The sequence below is a fragment of the Diadema antillarum genome, unplaced genomic scaffold (assembly GCF_040938485.1).
Source record: "Diadema antillarum isolate AM-2024a unplaced genomic scaffold, OU_Dant_1.0 seq00001391_RagTag, whole genome shotgun sequence".
NCBI lineage: Eukaryota > Metazoa > Echinodermata > Echinoidea > Diadematoida > Diadematidae > Diadema > Diadema antillarum.
Window position 1 is genome coordinate 859,334 of NW_027272146.1, and position 18,483 is coordinate 877,816.

The window sequence follows — 18,483 nt, forward strand, 5'->3', positions numbered from 1 at the left end:
GGGTAAAAAGTGAGAGAAAAGGGGGAGGGAAAGAGAGGGTTTTGACAAAACCAACTCAAGCTAAAAAACAGCTTGCATTCTACACGCCAGCAAGTTTATTCAAGACACTGTAAATCGCACCACACTATCATGTGGCGCTTTTCTACACAAAACTACGACATGTGTTAACAAGAACAGTGAATGATCATTCAACTCCTTTCCTGCAGCGGATGTGTATCTGCGTCAAAACCATTAATTTGTTAGGAATGATACGCCCATAATGTATATCCGTATCTTTCCATAAATCGGATTTGTGTTCTTAGTTCTCCCCTTTTCTCTATACCTATACGTTGGTTTGACTGTTAATTTTGGCCTCATTGCTCTCGTTCGATCGCTCTCACTCCCCCTCGTTTTGCTCATGACATGATTAATGTTAATGCTTGAATGCCAAGGACACTGATACTAAATACCCCAGTATCTATATTTTTTTCTGCTGTCTCGGCGTTTGATAATTAATCATGCGTAAGGAGTTCAGTAAGCAGAAAATATGGAAAGCTTGCGGTGATGTTCTACCCCGATTTGTAGGAATCTTGACACTCGATGTTTCGCGTAACGACAGGCGGGTTTATAGTCCAATTAAAGCCATTGACGTTTTCGTGCCGCTCGGGTCGTCGAATAAATGAACCTCACTCAATGTTGCTCGGTGCTTCACGTTGGCCTGCCGTCTTTTTTTAGGCTGCCCCATTAAGATGTCAGGAGTCTCAGTGGTCAGGGGTTAAAGAAATATAACTAAGCCGAGGCGACAAAAGCTTACGTTGGTGCTAACCATGCGAGATAAACTGCCTTTACATTTACAAATCACGCGTGAGACAAAATTTAGTTTTTAGTTGAAAGAGTGTTACAGTGGAGAGCTGACATTGAATAAACCATGCAGGGAAGAAAGGATATTGACTTTTTAAAAAGAACAACTGAAACGTGTCGAGCAAAATACAAAAAGATTTAAAAGACTTTGACTGTTGGTATACAGTCATCCTTTGCAAGTTCGTTTCATATCAACATCACAAACGGTCTTAAAAGTCATGCGACAGTGATGTCATTTTAGAAACAAAGTCCTATTTGTAACTGTTGTTTGTGGTGTTTCTTGTTGGGTTTTTTTTTTTGCATGCGAAGGAAATGTCTTTAGTCTGTTTACTGTACTTCTGCTGCATTCGTAGAGATTCCGATTTCACGCATGATTATTCCTTCAATCACCAAAATATTCCCATGACAGGTTTCCAAGTTTGCGATACAAAAATCAAACGAACAACAAGAAAATAAGCAGATGACACCATGTTGGTTCATTCCAAGTCAGTCTTGTGCTTTTACCCTTCTTGCAATTATAATGCAATAACTGTTATGATAAATTGTGATGTTAATTTATATACTTATAGTTTGTGTATATGATAGACAATGTTCACCATACCATAACATTTAATTTTTCCGTCTTAATGCATATTTTGTTTCATTTTCATAGTAAGATTTTTCATACTTTGCGTTACATGTCACTGTCCTTTGAAAAAGTATTATACAGAAACTAATTCACACTACCAAATCACTCTGCAATAACCAAACCAATCCTAACCAAATTGCAATCTTCCAGCAGAAATGAATTCGTTTGTTACCTTGATTATCATTTTTGTGTTGTCCCTAGATGAAACGATAACCATCAGTCTATTTTCACTATAACCATGTTAAAACTGGCATTTCTTGATTGAACGGATTTGTCACAGGTAGTCAACTCCTGTAAGTAAATCAAACCGTGAATTCCGTTTACATAATGTAGTTACATAGAATTGAGCGAACTGAGAAATCCTCGCTTGTACAATATTTGAAAAGACCAAAAAAAGAAAAAAAAAAGAAAAAAAGAGAGATATGCAAAGACGCACAAATTGTGCCGAATTCAGTAGACTTCGGATAGAGCTTCGCGAAATTGATACAGATGAGGTTATTCTGCCCGCAGGCCATTTGCGATACCACAATCGATTTGCTCTTTACAAATCTGCCTTTCATTTGCTTGCGTATTCACTACAGGTTATACGAGCAAAAAAGAAAATGACTCGTTTTCATGTCTCATTTCATTGCTTTCTCCATCTGGCTGTTTTGTCTTTCTGTTTGTTTTTCTTCTGCTTTCACTTTATTTTGTTTATTTTCACTTGCCGTAAAAATTGTTGTAATATTGCACTCATCTTTTCGACCACTTTTTTTAAGACGCCTGCATCTCCTCCTTTATCTAAAAGCAATGTAAACACGATAGAACTCCAACGGGCGACAATGTAGTGGATAAGGCTCTTATAGCTTTTTGTCAAGAGAATAAAATCTGGCTGTTTTGTCTTTCTGCTTATTTTCTTCTGCTTCACTTTATTTTGTTTATTTTCACTTGCCGTAAAAATTGTTGTAATATTGCACTCATCTTTTCGACCACTTTTTTTAAGACGCCTGCATCTCCTCCTTATCTAAAAGCAATGTAAACACGATAGAACTCCAACGGGCGACAATGTAGTGGATAAGGCTCTATAGCTTTTTGTCAAGAGAATAAAATCTGGCTGTTTTGTCTTTCTGCTTATTTTCTTCTGCTTCACTTTATTTTGTTTATTTTCACTTGCCGTAAAAAAAATTGTTGTAATATTCCACTCATCTTTTCGCCCACCTTTTAAGACGCCTGTATCTTCTTTATCTAAAAGCAGTGTAAACACGGTGGAACTCCAACGGGCGACAATATAGTGGATAAGGCTCTTAAAGCTTTTAATCAAGAGAATAAAAATGTGTTAGAATCCTGCCAAATTAACGACTTAAGATGGGTAGTTGATGCGCCGCATGAATAAAAATAAATTTTGCTTAATAAACTCTAATGTCTGAAATATGTTTGTTATCATACAAAAATTCAATATGGGTGCTCAGGTTCTTTTTTTGAAGACATTACTTCAAAACAACAATGAAATAAAAGTTCTAAGATTTCGTGTAATCCCTCATGTTCGTTTTCGCTTAATCAGAACATTAGGTGCACATTTAAGCGTTCATTTCTAATTTTCGCCAGTTTTAAATTATGTAATTACCGGGGCATTCTACGTTCAGTTGTTTGACCGTACATTTGTTATTTTGTTGATGGAGCATGGCAGTAAAATGTGAATGTTTTACCGTCTCTTGTGATGGCGTTCATGAATTGAAGCTGACTTACAATGGACAATAGGGAAGTGCACCCATTATTCTGCACGTTTCCCATCACTGCAGAGGGTTTTAGCTCCAGATACCATTTTATATTTTGCTAGGCTAAAAATGACAAGTGCGTTCATTTTTGTTATGCCTCCGCCACGAAGTGTCGCTGGAGGCATTATGTTTTCGGGTTGTCCGTCCTTCCGTCCGTCCGTCCGTCCGTAATCGATTTTGTGGACAGCGTAACTGAAAATCCGTTTGAGGTATCCTAATGAAACTTGACATGTGTATGTATGAGTGGGCGAAGTTGTGCCTATCAACTTTTGGGTGCACATGCTCAAGATCAAAGGTCAATAAAGGTCAAGGTCAAGTGCTCAAAATTTCACTATTTCCCCCATATCTATGCAATACCTGAAGGTATTTTCTTGAAACTTAGTGTGTACATGTACCACCATATGAAGATTATCTAGACAGAGTTTTGGGTCGTGAGGTCAAAGTTCAAAGGTCAAAGGTCAGGTGAAAATTTTAAGATTTCTTTTTTTTTCTCCATATCTCGGAAGTGGTTCAAGGTATCTTCATGGAACTTAGTACATATACATATATACTGACTGGAGGTGATTATCTAGGGAATTTGGGGTTCATGGGGTCAAAGATCAGGGGGTCAAAGATCAAGATTAATCCCTCAAAATTTTGCTTTTTCCCCTAATGTTTATGAAATACCTGCAGGATTTTTCTTGAAACTTAGTGTTTACATGTATTACACATTTCAGATTCTCTGGGAAGTCTTTTGCCAAAAAAAGTCGAAGGTCAAAATTTCAAAGGTCATGTGAAAGTGGTAAATTTCACTTCTTCCATATCTATAGGAAGTGACTCAAGGTATCATGAAACTCAGTACTTATTTATTCATGTTCTGCCTGACAGTGATTCTCTTGGGAATATTAGGGTCATAAGGTCAAAGGTCAAGGCTCAAATGCCAGGTTAAATGCGAACAATTTACTATTTAATACTGAAATTATACTTTTTCTCCATCCCTTGAAAATTACTCAATGCATATAAACTTATAAAGAGTCAAAAGTCAAGTAAAGATCCTCAAATCCCCAAATACATGCTCTCTTAGAAAATATAGCCATTCATCCAATTAAACTTAGTTCAAGGAAAGCGAACATTCAACATATATGTGACAATAATGTCATTTCAATATTTTGCTAGTTATGTTAAACTGTCATCACACGTTGTCAAGACGTACTATATAGACCTCTTAGGAGAATCATGCATTATTGCGGAGGCATACCAGTCGCCATAGCGACATTTCTAGTTGAAGTTGTTATTGTTGCTGAAAAGGAAGTAGAATTCTAGACCTGGACAACTTCACATTTTCGTCGGACTTCGATCAAGGATTTTTGTTTTCAATGAAGACTTTCTGTTCGCACTATAGTACACATGTGTACATGCACATATACGCAAACACTCACTAAACCTTAGTCAGGTTTGCAATTTGATAGTTACTGAAAGTATACCATATAACAGGGGATCCTACGACTCACTATATGCACTACCTAATCGAGGAAGCTATATGGTGATTTTGATATGTATTGAACCTCATGAAAATGTCTATGACGAAGAAATCATCTCTCAGATTCGGAATAAAGAAAGAGGTGAAGGTCTATACTCTAAAGAGATACATTCAACGAGTGAAAAAAAAAACTCGTTCTTTACAAAATGGTAGAAAGTTGAACGTGGGATGGTAAAAAAGAGACTTCACCTGTGAAACAGTAATGAGTATTATTCTATGATACCAGCCACAAACAATGAGCCAGTCATATATGAAATAAGAAGCATTAAAAAAAGAAGACGGGGAGGATGGGAAAATGGAGATGTTCACAATGTCTCTTCAGAATGAAGAAAGATTTTGTTTGAAAAAGATGAACAGAAAAAGAATGGGGAATGATAGAAGAGCAAGTCATTCAAAATCAGGTGCGACCAGCGCTCTCTCCGATCTTCATTACGTTTGGTTACGTGAGTTGATATTCTATTCCAGGAAACGCTTGATTAACGGTCAAGGTTTCCTCCACACGATCGTGCGGACTTCAGGAGTAGAATTACTATACAGACAGACAGACAGACAGACAGACAGACAAACAAACAAACAGACAGGCAGACAAACAAACAAGCAAAATATCAATAGTCGAAATGTAGATCGAGAAGTTGATCGAGCATCGGCATCTGCAAGTTTTCGACGATGGCTCCGTGAAAGCTTCCCACGTATACTTTCACCCGTCATTATTAGACGCTATATAGTTTTTAAAGTTCAGTACTACATTATGATGGTCATGACCCTTTCGACCCGAAGAGACTAAAACGATGCTTACGTCTTCCCTACTCCAGCCCCGAGAGGCCTACGGAACAACATATTATCACATGAGTCAGTGACATGAGGCAGTTCGAATTCAGCACCGTGTCTGGCTCGTCCCTGTGGCCCTGGAACATGACACGAAGCCATCAATCACTAATCACAGCGATCAATCGCGATCCCCCAGCACTCAAATCTGATTGGTCAATCTGGAATGGAAATCGATTACTGTTTTTACTTCACGGAGCTTAAGTTTTTGAGGCCGCTTTGACTTAGAAAGTATGGCGAATATGCAAGAACAGCTTTCTTAAAAAAAAATTACTTTTCACTTACACTTTACATACCGGCAACAATAAAATTGTATTACAAGCTGCTTGCATATGGAGTATCAAATTCAAGAGCATTACGCTATTGGTAATAAAAATGACATTTCACTTCTCAAGTGCAAACTCTGAACGTCTAAACTTTCGCCCCGTATAGAGTATTTCTATTTGTGGGGTAAAGGGGCACGTTGGAAAGCTGCTTGCCCCGTGCGGTGTGTGAAATCTGTTATTGCACTCGTTATCTGCTTACGTGAAACCGGTTTTTCGGCTCGCATGGTGGTATTTATAGCGAAGCGAATGGGTGAAGTATCGAAGAATTGATAGGTCAGATGTATGGGTTTTGACAGGTTTCACGGGGTGAGCGAACCACGGTATAGGAGGTAAGAGGGACACCAGATACTCTTCTTGACGCATCTACGACAAAAACACAGATCCCCCAACAATGTTCTGGTTCATCTATGAGTGCACTTGCTTTTTTTTTCTCCCTAGCCGATCAAAAGCAAAGGTTATAAGAGTCCTTAACACCGTCGTCAAACCAGCCCATGTACAATTCTACATTGTCGTGTTTGTCTTTTTTTTTTAAATGAAATCCTTTCAGCATATTGATCTTGATCTGAGACCACCATCCTATATGTTGTCGAACAAGAGGTAATGCCTCCAACAAAAAAACCCCGAACAAAACAACTTAATAACTTAACAAGACTTATTTTCTACTCTATACCAATTAAAGCATTAGATAGCAACATCATTGATTATGATGTGTGTTTGGTTTGTTTGTTTGCTTGATTTTATTTTAACATTCATATATTCATTTTTGAGTCGGGGCAGATGGAGGATTTTGATTGACGGACACGCAGACACGTTATCAGTTATTATGAAAGGGAATTGTTTCATAGGCAAAACAAAACATGTAAACAAGAACCCATATCATAAAAGGCAACCACATTTGCGAATGTCCTAAGAGATTTCGCAGGTCTTTAAAAAATCTTCAAATGAGCAAAAGGACATCCAGTTTGATAAAAACAGACAGAATGAAGGAGTAGATAGACAAGGAAATAGGAAAAATAACAGAATGCAGGCATGGCACGAGAAACATTTATTCAGATAAAATGCTAAGCTTTGCAAATCAATCAGGAGCTACTTTGGTAATTAGTATTTGAAGGAAGGCAACCTTTTTTCCCTCCAGTTTATCAATTGATTACATTTTTGTTTATTTATGATGGAGACAACAAGCAACTTGTCTTGAACAGCTCCGACTGTGTGTGTGTGTGTGTGTGTGTGTGTGTGACTGAGTGTGAGAGATAGAGAAAGAGAGAGAGGAGGGGAAGTATGTTGTGTAAATGCTGGAAAGAAATAAAGGCGCTAGACAAATTGTGATTAAAGCCATAGCTATCGGAAGGAAAGGGAACCCCTTCTACAATTTCTCTGCTATGGGTCGAACTGGGCGTGATTGAGACATTCATTGCTCTTCAGCGAGTGAAATCCGATCATATAAGTGTGTTGTTTCAGGAGTAAGAAACCGATATCAGAGTGACGTAGCGTCGGGAATCCGCGTCAACACCACTTAAAGGGATGGTGTAGTATTGGTGGAAATGAGAATTGGCCTTTCAACTTTTTGCGAGATACCAAGAATTCCGAAACCACCTATGAAATAATACAGAGCATACCATTCTGAGAGGAATTCAAAGTTTATTATATGAAAATCAGTTTTGGCATTGCTGAGACATCCCAAAACAATGTAAAACAAAGCAATCCTAATAAAAGGTGGGTTCCATTTTTTACCAGGATCGCTCTGTTTTGGATAAATCCGCCATTTCTAAACCAATTTTCATCAAATAAATGTTGAATACCTCCTTGAATTGCATGCTATTTCATATTTCATTATAAAAGAAATGTTAGAAACCTGAAGTTAGGTCTTTAGATAGCCAAAACTATACCTTACCTTTAACAACCCCCCCCCCCCCCGCAGCGCGCGCGTGCCCACTCACAGACGCACGCACATTATCATACACTCACGACCGCAAATAACAAATCACTGTGAGAATAAAACCGTTTCCTCTCCCAGCGCACTTCTTTCACTGTTCTCTCTCCGTTTACCTCTTGATATCAAAGCAATTCGAAGGGTAACGGTAATAACATTATAGTCACGTGCATTCTACGAAGTTAACAAACCACTACGTGCAAAAGGGCGCAATAAGAAACTTCGCTGATTACTGCCGCGTCGTTACATAGAAAGCTTGCCTGGGCAGAAGCACGGCATTGATAATATTGCCAGACTTGCAGTGTCGCAAGCGCCAAAAAGTATTTCGTGGCTCCCCAGAATTGGTATTATCCGTAGCAACTTGAAAATGAAATGACCGAAAAGTTCGAAAGGTGGTTGCGGATGATACTGCGCAAATCCTTCCGTGCGTGCATTCTCTGCGACGCAAAAGTTTTATGCAGGTACAGATACCAGGGAATGAATGCAAGCATTGTCAGTAGAGACATCCATGTCATCGTGCATCGCTTCGACCACAGTTCAATTAAAGTAAGCTGGCCAACTTGTCCATGACTTCATCACAGACCTGCTGCTTTGCCGGAAGGAAAAATACCACTCATGAAATTACAGAACCGTTGACATGTTAGTCTATCGCCCACGGAAAACAGGGCATGGAGCCGAGGCGCGGAGAGTGAAAACACGAAGGAAATTCAGACGAGAAACGAGTGTTTGATGGCTGTGCCTGGAGGCACAATGCCTCCCTAGTTCTGAGAAGCTCAGGTTCTGATCGTTCAGCGAATGTTCACCGTGTCTGAACCGCTAACGGTTTCTCTTGACTGACAGGCGGTACACCGGCTCTCAGACGTAATGACTGATGGAGCGTTAGCTTTTATGATCAGCTCGAACATTTTGACCTGAAACTTGTCATGTCATTTTCTGGAAATTTGGCAGTAAATTTGTATCATTTCAAGAGATTCATTATGACAACTCACACAAAAAGGGACATTCCACACACAACAACAACAAAAGTAACTACCCCTTAATTAAGATGGCGCTGATGTGGGGTTTTGGTTTGTTTCTTTTTTCTCTAAAAAGTTACGTTATTTTGATTAAGGGGACCTACGTGTTTTGTTGTGTATGTATTGAAATCAATGTCAAGAGAGTATAGCTATTCCGTATAAAAATCAATAAGACTGCGCCAATCATAAACATAAATACATTCTTCATGACTTACTTCTTTTTATTTTGGGGACGTTCACTCTTATTTACGTTTTTTAAGGAAAAATGAAAGCCAGTGACGATCACTGTTTCAAAAATACTGAAGAGAAGAAACATTTTTGATAAAGCAAAGTGTAATTGGGAATTACCCAGTCGTGAAATCCTAGGCAGCTTTTTCACTGCATTCCTCGCACGTTCGATTCCATGTGCATAGTGAATGCACATTTGGAATATACGGAGTGTGGCTTTCAGAGTACCGGCCTTACTAGATATTCTCATGACATTGAATTATTATCATTATTATCATTATTATCATTATTACTATTACTATTAATCTTATTAATAATAATATTATTATTATCATCATTAATAATAATAATATTATTATATTATATTATTATCATTATTATTATTATTATTATATTATCATTATTATTATTATTATTGTTTATTCGGCTTTCAGTCACAAATATCAATATTACAATATTCAAAATCAGAACACACAATGGACATTTATGGGTGCACCGGGTTGGTCAGCCCGGGTCTGGAAAGAGCCAAGTAAATGACTTGGGTCCTCAGGCCATCCTCCCCAACCCACATGGTGCACCCAAAACAGTACGGATACATTAATATCACAGTTTACAATATAAAAAGATACAAATTTCATTAAGAGGCATAAATAAAACAAAATCTCAACAACTATTCTTGTAAGTGTCAAATAAAGATGTGTTTAACTATCAATCTAATATTCTAACTCCATTCAAATATCAGAGGTCATTTTCTACATAACAAAGCTAGAAAACAATACATTGCATGGGATTGTCAGCTCTTAAATGGCTTACCTACATCAAAACATGACTCGCTTAGAAATATGCAGTTAATGCACAATGTTTAGGTCTAAAGTTTCCATATAAGCCATATTCCTTTGCAACATTTCAATTTAACCTCATATGTGTTGGGAACGATAATTGTTTTATCAGATTATTCCAGGACTCGGAAGGACAGTAATGAAAGGGGCAACGCTGAATATATTAAGTACTATCCCTATCATTGTGTAATGAATTGGTTTACCTTGTATGTAGTACCTAACATTTCTCTCCTTTCATGTAAATGAGTATGCTTTGGGTAACAAAGGACAATAACAACCAAGAATGCAATGATGCAAATCAACAATTTGACCTTTTTGCTCTTGGCAATGTTAATGGGTAAGAAAGACATACATCCTTCGGAACACGTACTAGTACCCAACGAATAATGCTCGTACACATTGCGGTCGGTGTCGTATTACGCAACATCACTCAGTTATTCATTGGGGGTAATCACTCGTTACATAATTAATGCATGCGTGCGTATGATTTATGCAATCAAGCGCGCTCTACGAAGAATTATCAGTGCTGTTAATTCTGACAGATTGCATAAAGAAACTGAAATAGCATGTGTCAAAATTAGCGCCTTTAATTGCTCAACCGATGAGAAAAAAAGGAAATCCTCGAGTTTTCTTTCTTTTCTACTGCATAGTCAAGCGTCATCCAGTTGCAAAGTATACAATTAAAAGATTCATGGCGGTACGTTCGTCGCATGTAACTTTATAAATCTGCGACACTAATGATACGACGTGCCTATTAGGGGGGGGGGGGGGGGGAGTTCTACGCATGTGCGAAACAGCTGTTCCCAATTGTGGGGCTCAACTATTTCACATCTTTTTAACATACATGAAAAACAGCACAACATATCATAGGTAGAAACAAGATCAGATGACATCATAATTATCAGATTTGACACAAGAAAGCCCAGCAGACGTGCTGGATTAGCAAAAGCCTTTGACCTATCAAGGCTACCCCCCCCCCCCCCCCCTGTTTACTACTCTTATTACAATTGCAACAAACATAAACAAAACCAAAACAAACTAAAGAGCTAAAAAAAAAGTACATGAACGAACAACAGGCAATCAACTGAACTTGCATATATCATTGCTTCTTTAAGTGATAAGATTTATACTTATGTCTATAAAAAAAAAGAATATACATTTTATGGGAATACAGTGTTTCATGCATACTCACATCAGAAATGTAAATGAAATATTCTTTAAAGATATTAGGTAATCATTCTTTTGTGAAGATATACATGTAATTGACGTTTGTTTTTATGATAATTTTATACAAATATGATAATGTCTAGCTTTAAAAACAATTCTTCAGTACGTGTAAAATAATATGATTTATTATTGTACGTATCGCACATTTTTGAAGTTTCAGAAAGTTTCGGTTATAACTAAATTGCACAATTACCCCATGAAATATTACAATGTGATAAATGTGACTAATAAGCATATAATCAACGTTGGTGAAGGTGATGGGACAAACTATCACTTCCGAGGCGATCTGGATGTAGCTATCTTTCCGAAGCGCAGCTGAGGAAAGATAGCGTACACATTCAGATCGCCGAGGAAGTGATAGTTTGTCTCATCGCCTGAAACTGAAAGTTGATTATTTGCTTTATATTCCACATCTAGGGTCCTAGAAATTTCCATTTTATTCCACATCTGAAACCGTTTTAGCTGTCTTTAGGTATCCTTCCAGGGCTTAGGCTACGTGTGCGCGTAGATGACAAAACAATGAAGTTGCTGCGCGCACCGCGCGGCACCGAAGTGAAAGTGCGTCGCACTGTGTACTATCAAGTGACCTAGGTCACATGATAGTCCATAGTGCAACGCACTTTTATTTCGCGCGTACTCATCTTGCGTTAGGACTATGTGGACTGTGTGGGGATCAGCGAAACAAAAGGGACTATCAACATAGAGTGTAACGAACTTTTCTTCTCAGGTGATGTGATGGGCAAAACTACGCTTCATCACGTGATCAGCTCTGGACCAATCCTATTGCAACATTCTTAGTATGTGGAATATAAATCCTACTATCATACATATTTACTCAATTTCTCAATGGTAATATACATTTTAGATTATTCAATACTCCAAATGTTCTTGATATTTTAAAAGAAATGTGATTGATATGATCTTTCCTACTTAAACATTCGTTGGTAATTACACCGAAAAATTTAGAAGGCCTACTTGTAACTCTTTTAATTGTTATATCACTAATTGTAATATTCATTTAAATTGCGTCAATACTTACATTCCGAGACCTAAAGATAATATGATTGACGATGATATGAAGATAATAATTATCTATTTGTAGTTTATTGGCTAAAAACCAAGATTGCGCTTTTCTTATTTCAGTATAGACAAGCTGATTAATCATTGTATCATCTTTTACTGGTAAAAGCAGGCTGGTGACTTCAGGTCTATACAAATCACTGGTGTATATTGAAAATAATAGTGGTCCAAGATTTGAACCTTGTGACATATCTATTGAAATATCTGTAAATTGTGAATAAGAATTATCTTTACAAACATAATATATTGCTTCCTTATACTAACTCTGAAACAATTTTAGTGTTGTTCCCCTTGTACTATGAAAACAAAAACAAATCAAGTGAAATGGAATGGTCCAATACAACAATACAATTAAAAGATTTCAGTAAATCTGAAATAATAAAAAAAAGTCCAACTACTACTAATTTGTCCTAAAACGCTTTGGAGAATTTGTCTGCAAAAACAAATATTTCATATGAAGTATACTGAATCCCTTTCTAAAACGGAATTGTCTTCAATATAGAATAGTGTGTGTTTATGTACATATACTTGTACGTAACAGATCAATTTATCCTATTCTATTTTCTATTTTCTAACATTTTACTAAAAATCGGTAAAACAGAGGCAAATCCATTATTATTTACACACGCGATCTTGCCATTCTTAAAACTTGGTATCACTTATGTCATTTTCAGTGAACTTGGAAAAGTGCAGTATGCAATACTCTCTAAAAAAAATCGAGCGAAAATAATTACTCCTAAAAGAGTGAATACAAAAAAGAGTGAATTTGGAATGAAATAGGAGTAAATTTTGAGTGAAAATGTTCATTTTCACTCGTTTTAGAGTGACCTCAGGGATCACTCCAACATCTTCGAGTGATCCCTGAGGTCACTCCAAAATGAGTGAAAATGAATATTTGCACTCAAAATTCACTCCGATTTCACTCTAAATTCACTCTTTTTTGTATTCACTCTTTTTAGGGTGAATTTTTTTCACTCGATTTTTTTTAAAGAGTAGAAACATTAAAGATATTGCACAAAGGAGACACAATTTCAGCAATGGAAATTATTGCTGTGTGTGTGTGTGTGTGTGTGTGTGTGTGTGTGTGTGTGAAATCCATCACGCCCATCATATCCATTGTAAGCGTCGGATATCTTAAGCTGCTAATTGGAAGCCGCGGCAAGTCAAGCTTGATACTGTTCTAACTTAAGTTCAAGTTCATGGGTTTATTTTAGAGTGAGTGTCTGTGTGTGTGTGTTTCTGTTTATTGTTGTTTTTATTTGTTTGCTTTGTTTTACTTACAGAGACAAAAACTATTAAAAAACAACAACAAGGCATCCATGTCATCACTTTCCGGCCATCCAGAGTACATAATTAAGTTGAATATCAACAGTAGGTATTCGTCACATAGCGACGTGATGCATGCATAACACAATGATATGAATTACAAATTAAATCGGACAATTCTTGAAAGCAGAGCTTGTACAAGAACTATCTAATTCGTCGTAGCTATAATTAGCAGGAAAGTATATGGAAAATACATGCTATAGGAATGATACTTTCAAAGTGTTGAGGAACGTTTCAAAATCGGTGTGTTGAGGAACGTTTCAAAATCGTGAGATGCACCAGGAAGAGAGAGCAATGAATAGTGTAATGTGCAGGGAGAGACCATTAAACATACAGAGGTCAGGAGGTCAAAAGACTTTACTCAGTCGCTGCTGACGGAAATCTGTTGTGTGAACTAATTGAAATATTTTGACATTGTTTTCTTTATTCATTTGAGGTTGACAAACGATTCGTGCCTACTACTACCACTCTAGTGATATTACTACATTACTACACTATACTACTCTACTACTACTACTACTACTACTACACAATATTATCACATATACGCACAATTTTAAAAATCAACTACAGCACACATACACACACATACGCACGCACGCACACGCGCTCACACACACATACACACACACACACACACAAGTAAAAGAAAAAAAAAACCTTATGATACCAAACATCGCAGTATGTCCCTTTACACATCCATTCACACATTTATTATCGCATTTTCATATACGCACAATTAAACAAAATCAACAACAGCACACATACACACACACACACGCACACGCACACACGCACACACACACACATACACTCGCAAATACATACAGCCCCGCACACTGCGTGACGCCGCCGTATACTGTAGTCATTTCTCTCAGCAATGTTAGTTTGTATAGATGCGCAAAATGATTCCGTTGGATCCGTGACCTCTGCTCGTCAATAATCCCTAATATCGCTTGATTGAGATGTACGACTTTGGGGAGGATAAATATGAAGGGGAAGAAAAAAACAAATGCAAAGATCCCTCTTTGAAGATTGGCGCATTGGAGACTAGGGTATATTTACCCTCTCTGGATGGGACTTAGCTATGCCTTGGTTGTCGGTGTCCTTTCAAGGTCATTCCCAAGATACTTAGGATGTTATTAGATTAATTTGCTCTAATTCAGCGTGTATACATGAAGTTCATTAGTCGGTCGCATTTTTTCCCAACATGCTATAATTCCGATCAATTACGAATTAAAACAGTCGTAAATACAGGTTGTGACTTCAAGGATTCCTTTTCCTATCTGGACTGCAGCAAACTTCTGACAACATTGGTATTCTGAAATGAATAATAAGACAGGTGGCATGCAGAGTGCAGCCTGTGTGTTTTGTGCTTATTTTGTTTGTATAATTCTTGCCAATTAATTGATGTAGGGCCGCTGGGTTTCCATCTTGGAAAGATGCATGTTAATCGCTGTCAGTGCCCATAACGGATTTGTTGATCTCTGACTGTCGCCACAATACAGTAATTACAAGATGCAAGTCTCTTCATAGGCCAGCTTCGCTAATCGATTTTAGGTGATGAAGAAAACACAGTATCAAGAAAACCACTGCTTACACGAATGCAGTGAAATTAACTAAAGTTCTTAAACTGATTCTCGTGATTTTTTTTTACCATGCAGATGACATCTGCCATCGTTAAAAGTGTCAGTAAAGGATAAATTATTTTATCTAAGCACTAATGAATTTGCAAATAAAGTTTAAAAGAAAGGAATCGTCTTCCGAAGCGCCCTTTCAATGCAGGAATCATGTACCGATTTTTAAAGTGATTTGCGATTCGCCGTTTCTTAAAGAGTTGGAGAGTTGAAGCACATTTTCACATGATCTCATGCCATATCATAGGTGAGCATTTCCACTTGACTGTCGCTGATTGAAAGCTGAAATCCTCCCCCCCCCCCCCCGCCCCATCAGTTTTTGCTTGTTTCGTTGCTTTTTTGTGGAGGAGGTGGGGTTTTCTTTATACCAGAGGCTTTATGGCATAGCATTACTAGTTAAGGACGTCTGATGTCGTGTATAAGTGCTTCAGTACATGTTATACAGGGAGGATTCACCAACCGTATTGTTTGTTTTGTGTGTTGACATGCCCTGACGTCGTTCTTCATTGATAGAATGAGGATGTGTTCCATCAATCCCCTCCCCCTTTAAACACCGAGAATAATGTTGAAATACTAACACAACGGAAGGTGTGCATGAATGTCCTCGCGGAAAGCTGAAGAAAGCAAGAACAACAAAACATCCAAATCAAATGCTTGTTACAGACAGAGGTTTCTTTATAGCGTCGTTCACTAGTTACGTTTAAACGGTGATCCTTAAAGGACATGTTCACCTTCATATACATGTGAACGTAGAGAATGCAGTAATATCAATATAGCACATCAGTGAAAGTTTGAGGAAAATAGGACAATCCGTTCAAAAGTAATGAATTTTTCAAATTTCAGTGCTGACATCGCTGGATGAGAAGACTACTACGGCTTGTGATGTCACATCTGTTGAACAATATAAAGAAAATGTAAGGAAAAATCAACATATTTTCACTTTTTTGGGGGGATTATGAGAGAGTACTTGGCTTGCCTCTTTCAGAAGGCAGGGGGAATAATATTACCCTTACATACGTCAGTGAAAAGTCAAGGGAATGTGTACTTAAAAAAATAGGAAATTTTGTTAAATTCTCTTTACATTTTCCTTATATCGTTCTACGTATATGACATCATAAACTGTAGTAGTCTTTTCATCCAGCAGTGACTGTACAGAAACTTTAAAAATATCATGACTTTTGGACGGATTGTCCGATTTTCATGAAACTTTCACTGATGCATTCTATCAAAATATTGTTATATTCATTCAATCCACATGTATATGAATTAAAAGACTCACCGTTTACCCTCGAGGATAAGCGAACTTCGAAGATAAGCTATATGAGGCGCCAAGTGTCGCCCGGTCGATTTCGTTACGAAACCAGTCATCTCGTCGACGAAATGGCTATTACGTCACAAAATCAATCATTTTGTCGACGAAAATAAATGATCCATTTCGACAACGGAATGACCGAATTCGTAACTAAATCGACCGTGCGACACTTGGCGCCCCATAGAGCTTATCCTCGAGGTTAAACGTAAGTCTTGCCTCCGAAAGGAAAGCGTACCATTCGCACCCTACTGTCTCTTCCTGTATCTACTTAATCACCCTAAATAAATTTGATGCCTTTACTCTATACAAGTTTCAGTGTAGATCACATTAATTAGGCCTACATTTGTAACCGAATGTCAATTTAATGCGAATACACCACATTGGGATGTGCAGTGCACACTCTGCCTGTCTCTCACATTATAGATATAGTTGAGGAATTTCACTTTTTTTCACGTATTTTTGTTTGCCCTTATTTTCAAAGGGAGTTTCATTTGTGTCTGCTTAAAGAGTAATGTCAAATCAGGATTCCGAGTGCTTTGCACATGACAGATTTTTTTTTTTAACATATTAGAAGCAATTCTCAGTGGAAGAATTTGCAAGATTTTTTTTTAAGGCCTATGTTGCGATTTCTCAAATTTCTGAAAAAAAAAATTGTTCAAGCGCCATAAATGGTACAAAAAGAATTTGACCTATGCACGTAGCGGTAGGAGAGCAAAACAGTCTGCCATGTTTAGCTTGTAAAGGACTACTATACACATGTAAAGTTTCTATAATAGGCGTGCGTTGTGTATAACAGGTTGATGTTTTATAATTACATGCATTATTTTATCTTATTCTTTGTTTGGTTTGTTGGTTTGTTGGTTTTCTCTTTTCATTTTACTTATGTTTGTCCTCTCATACTCGGAGAGGGGGTCGAAAGAATCTACAAATCTACAAATTCTACAACCTTCTACAATGTTCTACAATCTTCTCGTCTATCTCCACCTCGATGGGAATTTCCCTTTTCTCTCCTGTGAGCAGGCGTACATTTTGACCGTCTGTCAGCTTTCCATTTAAACCCGGCCAGGTATCAGTTTACCGTTATTCCTTCCTTTACCATTCAGGCTTGGTCAATGCTTTACCGTTGTAATGATAATAATATCATACCTTTCCCTTTAGCCTCAGGAGAAATTATAAACCTGCATAACATGACCCAGATGTTTGTAAGGTAACGCCAGGTCTGATTTTTTTTTTTAAATATGGAGTTAACATTTCACATTTCACTTTCTTCTCATTCGGGAGACATTTTTACTTTATTTTTTGTATATTCATTTTTTCCATTTTTGGATATACAAAAATTTAGGTACAGAGATACAAAGAAATTTATGACAGATTACGCGATGCTGTGGACACGATAATTCCATTACTGTAGCTCAGTAAATCTCATGACATTCTGAATCAGTATTGGACGATATATATTACACGAAGTATAAGAAAAACACTCTCTGTAGTTCATGAAATCACGTGAAATTTGACATTTAGGGCATTTTATTCCACAATGTCTTGTTGGAGAGAAAGTCGTGTGTCCAGCCACAAGTGGTGGGTGGTAAAGCCCCCGGCCAAATTTATTTCTATTTTTTCAAATACATTTCTCCCATAGCTTGCGTACAATATTGATCACAAGTCAGCGGCATTGAATTGAGGTGCTGCGTGTGCGTGTGTATGTGAGTGAATGTGTTAGTAGGAGGGGTGCACCATGCATTGCCTTGCTATTCTTTTTCTTTCGATTCCTTTCTTTTCATCTTGTTACTCAAAACTAAGACCCCATTCCAAAGATGCTAAGTAAACTCGTGATCACTGACATCACGTGTTGGAGATCCATGCATGCTTAGAAGATTTTTATAAAATGTCAGAGGTAGGACTGTGCGAGCAAGAATGCCAGTGGTAAAATGTCAGCATTAACTAAGAGGTATTAAAGGAAAAATGCAGAGGTATTAATGTAAGGCCAATGTCCAGT